Source organism: Microcebus murinus, chromosome 11, assembly GCF_040939455.1.
Source record: "Microcebus murinus isolate Inina chromosome 11, M.murinus_Inina_mat1.0, whole genome shotgun sequence".
Lineage (NCBI taxonomy): Eukaryota > Metazoa > Chordata > Mammalia > Primates > Cheirogaleidae > Microcebus > Microcebus murinus.
The window spans coordinates 68,705,677-68,715,052 of record NC_134114.1 but is presented as its reverse complement, the minus strand read 5'-3'; positions in this window follow the sequence as shown (position 1 = coordinate 68,715,052).

Below are 9,376 nucleotides of genomic sequence, written 5' to 3'. Positions count from 1 at the left end.
GAATGACTTAACCCTAAGGCAGCGATTTTCACTTGCTGTGCAGCTTGTGAACTGCTCACAACGCTTAACAAGCAGTGTGTGGCTCATTAGAGCCTGATTTACTACCTGTACCCTGCGTGTGTGCTTCTGTCCTTCTTGGAAAGGAGCTTCCAATAAAATGTGTAGGTTCCACTCTCTGTAGCTTGATACAGGGGACATGGCTGTTCTGGTCATGAACATGGAGTATCTGGTAGCCCAACGTGATGCCTTAATCCTCCCTAGTGATCATGAGGGATGCAGCAGGCACACGTACATGATCGCGGTATACAGTTAAAACAAGTTATGAAAGTTAGCCTTGCACACAAGCAGCAACAGGAGGGGGGGGAGTGAGCTTCACAACTGATGGGGAGCGGTCAGCAGGCTCATGTTGCTGGAGGGGTCCTATCAGAGTGACCAGATGGCTTTAGATACACATGATGATCCAAGAGTTCTGTCGATGATGAGAGCAATTTAGGAACAGTGTGTGTATATTTCAGGGTGGAGGGGGAGAGTTAGCTTTCACTAGTTCTAAAGAGTGAGTTCATTCTTCCACCTCCTTCACTTATTTTCTTGTACACAGAGGATTTTTTTGCTTATGACTTCTTTCTGGAAGTTATTTTCCATGCAATATGCATGCGATGGGTATTATTTTTCCTCCTTTTAATGCAGTTGCTTTGTAGTGAGTGACCAAGGAGTTATTTTAATCTCACAGAGGCCAGCTTTTTCTGATTATATTTTTTAACCTTTTTTTTTTTTTTTTTAAAGTTCACACTGTCAGGCTTATAGGCCATCTTCTACAAAAGACACTTCATTTTCATTTTCAATCAATTTCTCTCCACGATTTTTCACATAGCTTCCTTCACACTACTAATTTCACTTTAGAGCTAGCATCCTATCCCGCATCCCTGGACTTGCTGTGCTAACATGTTTAAACATGATTAGTCTTTATTAATGTAAAAGAGACAAAGCTCCAAGAATCACACACCTCTTAATTTGCTATAGTTCCAAAGGGGGACCTCGACCCTGGAAACTGAAAATGAATAAGCTCCTTGAGATGCAGATATACTGGATGTTCTTCTGCTAAGTGACAAGTTTTGCTTTATAGTTGCAGACAGGATTTTCTTTAAGTTGCATTCCAGTTTGAATCCCTACTATATCCAATGCCATAAAGTATCAAAAAACATTTCCTGGTCACAGATGATGTTTAATTTTACTTTTAGCAATGTTTGTTACACATTTAGTTCAGAAGATGAAGGGATTTTTAGATTGTCATGGTAGTGTTTCACCTCCATTATATATAACCTTGAATACAACACTCTCTCAGTGTGATATCGTTTATTCTATTATTCTACAAATATGTGCCAAGAACTGTGGTAGGCACTCAAGAAATAGTGAGGTTGTATGAGTGTATCTGCAGGGGAGTTAGAGTTTAGGAGAATATTACTTTCTGAAAATTCTATTATTTCAAAAGATTTCATATTTTATATAATATATACATAAATATAGAAAATACTTCATATAAGCCGCTGATTTTAGAAAGATTTGATGTGGGTTACACATATGCAATAAGATATTAACATGAAGCTAAAATATTAAGGGCAAGGGCTATATAAAGGAGCAGAGGAGACCATCATATCTGAAATCTAAGCTAGAGATATTTTCTACAGTTGCACATTAAATTTAGTTCCTGTGCAGGTCACAAAGGCCAATAAAGAAACTCCATGAGTCATGTAGTATTCATTTTCTAATAAAAGGATATATACTAGTTGGTAAGAAAATGTTCCTGGAAAATAAACTCGAACAGGAATCTAACCATGAATTACTATAATAAAAGAAAATATCTTTAATAGTGGCCTTTAGAGAAGATGCCAGAAAAATGTATTCATATGGTCATTTCTTATACCAACCCTTAGTAAAAATCAAGAGAAAAATGGTGCTATATTGCAATCACATCAATATGTTTCTGTAGGGAATAAAATGACACAGTCCTCAGGTCCCTTGGAGCCTGGTGTCTTGTTACAGCCAGAGGTGGCTGGGTGTGCTGCCCACGCATCATGCCTGGGGATGCCTGGGAGTACCAGAGTTTCTCAGAGGACCCAACCTAGACAGCCCGTGCCCAGGCTCCTGCTGACGATGTTGACACCAATGCTGCCACTCTGCTCTCTGCAGCCCTGTCAACACTGGGCTGTTCCTGGGCAGTGGATGGGTCCTTCACCTTTCCAACCTCTGTCTTCACCACTGTCTCCTTGGCAGCTACGTGGCCAGCTTTATTCTCACCGGGCAATGCTCCTAGGCTCGTTTACCTGCTGCTGCTGCTCATGTTGGGACACCATACAGTGACTTGGGGCCTAAAGTGGAGGATCCTAAGTGGAGGATTTCTTTTCATCAATTGCTTGGGAAGTATTTCCAAATGTTAACATCCAAAACGGTTATGCCAGTATCCATCCCATGTCCCCAATAAGAATGTCATCTCCCCTCCCCCTGGACTCAGTACTGCATAGTCTCTCTTCTTGTGGACATTTGCCACATGTTTCTTGTCTTACCTACTAGACTCTAAAGTCCATGAAGTCAGGGCTTGTGTCTGGTTTGATTTCTATGCTCCACGGCACTTAGCACGGTCCCTCACGCTTATTAAATATCTGTTGAATGAATCAATGAATCTGAGACATTTTTCTAAGTCCTTTGAGTCTACAAACATTGGTGAAAACAGGTGAACTTGCTTATGATTTTCAATCTCTGTTGATTTTAGTTATGTCAAACCTTAAATTAGTCTATCCTTTGTCATAGGGGATGATTTTTACATCTAATTATACAGATATAAGGATTAGATTCTTGAAAATGAAAATCTGCAGAAAGATAGATGTAACCAGACCCTAATTCCTGAATATTTTTGTCTTTGAGGTTGAGTACCAGTAGAAGCCTAATATTGACCCAGAAGATCACTTTAAGAAGCTTGAAGTATTCTCTCTTCCAACTTGGTTATAATTACCATATAAGTTATTGTCTAAACTGGGACACTTTTAAGGGTAAAAAAAGGCACTTTTAATAATTATGCCTGAATCACGGGCGCTAGCCAAGACTATCCTTGGGCAAACAGAAATGTAGGGTTACTTAGTTACAAATATATTTTTAATTTCTGAATGATTCATTGATTGCCAGTGTGACAACATATCTTTTATCTCCTTTAGTGACCATGACAGATGGAAGAAATGACACATTTAGGACATTTTACATTTTCTAAAATAGGTTTTTTTAATGAATGCAACAGATCAGGATCTTCCTCAATATCCCTCATTCCATCTCAAAGCACAATCTCAATTTCTAGGGATAAAAAAAAAATAAAATAAAAATGGCATCCTTTTTCATTCTAGAATACAGAAGATAAAAACCAACACAGAAGCACCATCAAGCCAAGTAGCAGTTGAAACTCAGAGAATATAACTTTCTGGGAGAGGACTGGAATTTTAAATTGTAAGCGTCAAAATTTGGTAAGTATTCTAATGGAGAGGATGGGCTTAATTGTGGTGGAACGCCTATCAACACTTTTCCCTTAATTTACAGGAACACACGAATAGTCAGAGGTAAAATAGAAGCCAAAACCCATGGGGGGCCAATTCTGGCTATCTAAGTGCTCAGTCATTTGCTTATGGTATGAAGCACCTAAATTTATCACAGTAACATTCTCATTTGTTATCTATAGACGGTGCAGGTCTGATTGCATCTATGCTGAAAGTCTTGTCATCACTGCTGAGGGTCAGAATTGTCTTTATTGGACTTATGTCACTCACTAACTTTTAATAATTGAGACTAGAACATGGATAGTAAGGGCTGAAGGGAAGCAAGTGTCTACAGTGAGATCTTCTCTCCCTAAAAAGAGACCAAAAGTTTGTCAGAAGTGATCAGCAGGTTTTCATGTAACATTAAAAGGAGTAGAAATAAAGGGGCCCTCTCTGGCTTCATGAATTGCATAAGTATCCAATCTGCTCATCTTCACCCTGTAAATTGGAATGGAAAAATCTCTTGTGCATAAACTGCTTTTTCTGAATCTGAAACAATTAATCCAGGAGAGAAGTGGGAATGGGTAGCAGTTTTTTTTCCCCTCAAATTTTGTTGTTAATTAAAAAAACAATTATCGAGGATTTCTAATTACTTTATAAGTGCTACATGGCCTGTACCTGCTCCTCAGCACATTAGTAAGACAATGCTGGAAACATCTTATTAAACAGAATAACTCCTTCTCCTCCTCCACATTCACACATCTACTTAATAGGCCTCTTCTTGTGAAACACCTTTGTGAAACATTTATATCTATTAAGTTACCTCACAGTTATTAGCATTGTGAATTGGTTTCTAATTTTTTTTTTTTTTTTACCTAGGACCTAATAAATTGACAGGCTACACAAACACTCCAGAATATCCTTAAAGATAATCCTGTAGAGTAAGTGGGTGTTCTGGAAATTATAGACTCATTCTGGTGTATGACACAGACTCATTGGAAAGATAGTACCTAAAGGAAAAAATGGCTCAGAGGTCCACAGAGGGTTCTTGGCACAGAATAGGAATCTCTGTAGTCAGGGACTGGCTGTGCTATGGTTTGAATGTCACCTCCAAAACTCATGTTGAAGTTCAAATGTCATTGGAACAGTGTTGAGAAGTGGGACCTTTAAAAGGTGATTAGGTCATGAGGTCAGATTAATGCCGTTATTGCAGGAGTGGGTTAGTTATCACGAGAGCTGGGCTCACTTACTTTCCTTCTGTCTGCCATACTCGCTGGCCCACCTACCATGTTATGGTGCAGCAAGAAAGTCCTGACCAGATATGGCCCTCAATCTTAAACTTTCCAGCCTCCAGAACTGGGACCCAAATAAATCTCTTCTCTTTATAAATCACCTAGTGTGTGGTGTTCTGCTATAGCAGCAGAAAACAGACTAAGACAGGTTAGGACCAAAATGTGAGCCACTGGGCAGTGCTGCCAAAGGGGGCACTTGAAGGGGTGAGGTGACCGTATTCCAGACATCAGGTCCAAGTGTTATATACTGCTCAGAAGCTGCAGCAGATGGAGATCCATCTATTTCAGTGTTTCATAGAATATGTTGAGGTCTGTAGCCCATCCTTCTACATTTGAGCAGAATCAAGTCAAGAATGAGGAAGCAAGCTCCTAAAACATACGAAATCATGATTTCATAGTTTTAAACAATCTTTGAGAAAAATCATTGTACATCAAATAATCTATCCTAGAACTATATGGCCCAGGCATGGCGGCTCATGCCTGTAATCCTAGCACTCTGGAAGGGCGAGGTGGGAAGGTCCTTTGAGCTCAGGAGTTCGAGACCAGCCTGAGCAAGAGTGAGACCCTGTCTTAAAAAACAAAAAAAAAGAAAGAACTATATGAAATTGGAGCTTAAATGTGTAGTTAAATAAGACATATTCAAAGATATTTTGAATTTTATAAATGTGAAGTGATTTTCATTTAACCTGAATATAGTTTTATTATATTGTATGGCAGTTGTCAAATAATTCAACATTTCATAGTGATGGCACTCACTGCAATTTTTTTTTTTTGTTCAGTTCTGTTTTTCTAGGAACTGTGTCACAGTCACAATTTTGTTACACAAAAAAATTGTCATATGAGGTTTGCTAGCTCATTCAGGAACACAGAATGTAAGCAGGAGAGCTGGGAGTACGCCTAAAATTCTCTCCCCTCGTTCCCATACCTGCAGTCATCAGTCCACCATGCCCTGGGTATCGAACAGATACCAATCTGCAAATGCTTTTTTTTTTTTTTTAGCTTTTTTTTTTTTTTTTTTTTTTTGAGACAGGGTCTCGCTTTGTTGTCCAGGCTAGAGTGAGTGCCGTGGCGTCAGCCTAGCTCACAGCAACCTCAAACTCCTGGGCTTGAGTGATCCTTCTGCCTCAGCCTCCCGAGTAGCTGGGACTACAGGCATGTGCCACCATGCCCGGCTAATTTTTTATATATATATCAGTTGGCCAATTAATTTCTTTCTATTTATAGTAGAGACGGGGTCTCGCTCTTGCTCAGGCTGGTTTTGAACTCCTGACCTTGAGCAATCCGCCCGCCTCGGCCTCCCAAGAGCTAGGATTACAGGCGTGAGCCACAGCGCCCGGCCTGCAAATGCTTTGATGGCACGTGTGCCGAGTCACTATTCACCAGAGTGAGAGTCTCAGTTTGGCATGCATTACTCACGAAACGTTTCTGGAGTGTTGGAGAAGTTGTGGAAATCCTTTTATTTGTAGGAATTAAAAAAGCAATTCATTATGAATATGTAGTACTGGGATTTTAAGGGAACACTTGGGGTCCAGGTTTGAATTTTAAGTTAGATCCAGAGAAATTTCACAGAGGGGAAAAAAACACAAACAGAATTTAAGAATTGTAAAACAAACATGATGACTAAAAGTTAAAGGATTTGGGGGTCATCAGACAAGAAATGAGAGTTGGAAAGTAGTCTAGTAAGTGCCAGGGTGAGTAAGTGGCTCTCACAAGGACTTCCCTCATCGGGACCATTCAGTTGAGAGAGTGAGTAGATGGATGTAGGAAGTCTAGGAGGGGTTTCTTTGTCCCCGAGCACAGCTGGGAGGGGTTTTCTCCCTGTTTCAGGGGGGATCACAGCTGATTGCTGGACAGGCAGCCAACGCACCAGGACTGGAGGAGGAGCATGTGCACTGGGGTGGACCAGCAAGGCCAGTGGTGAGGACTTCTCCTGGGCACCCCAAAAAGCACCCAGAGCTCTGCAGGTTGCTGACCAGACTGTAATTTGGTGCATACATCAGCAAGTTCCTAAATCTCCTGGAAATAGTAACAAAAGAAGTCTTTGCCGTTACGGATTAAGTTTTGTTTCCTCCATTGTCATGTATCACTGGACTTTGGGTGGCAGAAAGGTAGATATGATCAAGGTTGCCTGGAAGAGATGAGAGATGCAAAATGAAGGGAGTGTGAGACATACCCTTACATAGTTTATCTAAGGCCAACCATTCACATATATCCCTGTCAGGGACTTTGTCTCCATCCTCTAACAAAATTCCCTTTAGGGTTTTTCATGGGAAAGCCTTCATTCTTTATAAATTTTATCCCATTAGTATACATTTGCTTTTATTCTCTCCTTATTTCACATAACTATGTTCATTAGGATATTCTTCCCTGTGGGGTTGAGCCCTTTTTTTTTCTTTGGGACCTTCTTTAATAAAATAAAATAAAAAAAAAAAGATGAATAAGATTACATGTTTTCCTATGTACATATTATCCAAAAAGGAGTGGTTTTCTTATTATATATGTAATGTAATTTTTTATAAAAATTTGAGATCTAAAAAAATGAGATGGTCTCCTTAATGCAGGCATAGGTTATTATTAGGGCCTTTTAATTTACATCAGGAAAAATATTTTTAGGTATTTCCCTTCTGGCTAACAAATTATATTAAAATAAAAATACACTGTGAAAGTTAGTGACTTTTTTATAATGCAAATATATTTCATGCAGATCTTGTTCTTTTAACATCCTATAAATGTATGCTGCAGTAATGTAGTGTGGAGTAAACTCAAAGTTGTTTTTGTCCCAGTAAAGGACTTTTTTTCAAACTGCATTTGTTTTTGAGCTGTAATTTTCTCATTTATAGGATGAGGATAATAATACTTCCTCCACTGATCTCTTAAGTTTATAGTTACACTCAAACAATGAATTAAATTGCTTTATAAGGTGTCAAACCCTATGCAAGTACTAGAATATAAGGATTCTTTTTCATTCATGCATTTTAAAACCCTTGTGTGTAGAAATGCTAGGTGCAGGTGCTATAGAGGATTCAGATACATAGGAACTTCATTTGCTCTCCTCTTCAGACAGGTGCCTTTTCATTTCATAACATCCAAATTTGTTAGTCCAAGTAGATAATCTTACAGGTAAATCAACCGCCCAAATAAGAAAGAGTAAATTGCAGAAAGTTAGTGAAAAGGTAAGTATGACTTCATGCTATAAGTCTCTGGAAGGAGGAAGACTTCAGGAAGTTTGGAAAATTTACAGCAATGATATCGTAGCTATAAAGCTGTGGATTAAGGCAGGAAAGGTGGTAGTATTCAAAGAAAACTATCTTCTGATATTTGAAGGCCCGTGCTGTGCAAGACACAATTGATTCATTCTGTGTGGTTGGCTCCAAGGGGCAGAGTAGGAGCAATAAGGGAAAATGACAAGGGCACAGATTTTAGAATATTACAAGGGAGAAATTTCTAATATGCTGAGCTATCCAAAACTAGAATGGGCTGCCTAAGGAGTGATGAGTTTCCTGTCACTGGAAGAGTTCAAGCACAAAATGCACTACCTCTTGCTTGAACTGGAGGCCTTGAAGGTATTTTCCAAAACTGAGATGCTGATTCAATGAGTCTACTATTGAAGTTGGTCTCATTAAGCTGTGAGACTCCCATCTTCCCCTTCCCTTTTTAGATCCCCTCCCCAAAAGACATTGGAGTAAAGAACACAGTCCCTTTAATATTAATTCTGCTATTAAGCATGGAGAGTGTCTCTCTCAAGAGGAACTTTCTATTTAAGGATAAACCCAGCCTCACAGATTTATGCTTTCACTTATCGTTCTTTTCATTTGAGATGGAGGCACAGGTCTTTAATATGGAGCTCGTATGATTTCGTTTCATTTTTCAAATGTAAGTACGTAGGGATGGAGTGAGTGTTTTGCCTTGATGCAGCAATTGGTTTCCCTCCTCTGCTCTCAATCAGGCAGTTTTAAATTTTGGTTAGGCATGTAAACACACTGTGATGGACGACATTAATAAATAAGTATTACACTGGCTCTGCTTGAGCAGTCCCTCTTCATCTTTATCTTTTTTTGTTTAAATCCTGTGGGGTCTCAGAATGCTCTTTATGGAGATCAAGAAGATTAAGCAAAATTAGCTCTCAACTACATAATGGGCTTCCCTCTCCTGGCATGTGTCTCCCCTCTCTGCACGTGGTGACTCCCCCTGACATCAACAAGAGACTCACAGATGGAGGGAAAAATTATACTCCGGGACAGCAGGGCACACAAGGAGATTTTAGCTTTCTCTTTCATTTCTAGCAGTGTACAGCTTGAATTGAAATCCGAAATGAAAATGGTAAGGAAATCAGCAGGCTACTTAAAGACACCTTCCAATTCATCTGTCTCCCAGGGCAGGCTGACCTGTTCAATCTCAGAGCCAGGGGTATCGCCCCTCATCTTGAGAACATCTAAACCACAGCTTCATAAACAGATGATACCTTAAAAGAGGTTATTTGCAGGAAGAACTATGCTTCACCCATGTCAAACAGTGAAATTCGTGCTGCTTATAAAGTTCTCCAGAGAGAGACCGGCTTACTCATGGGCA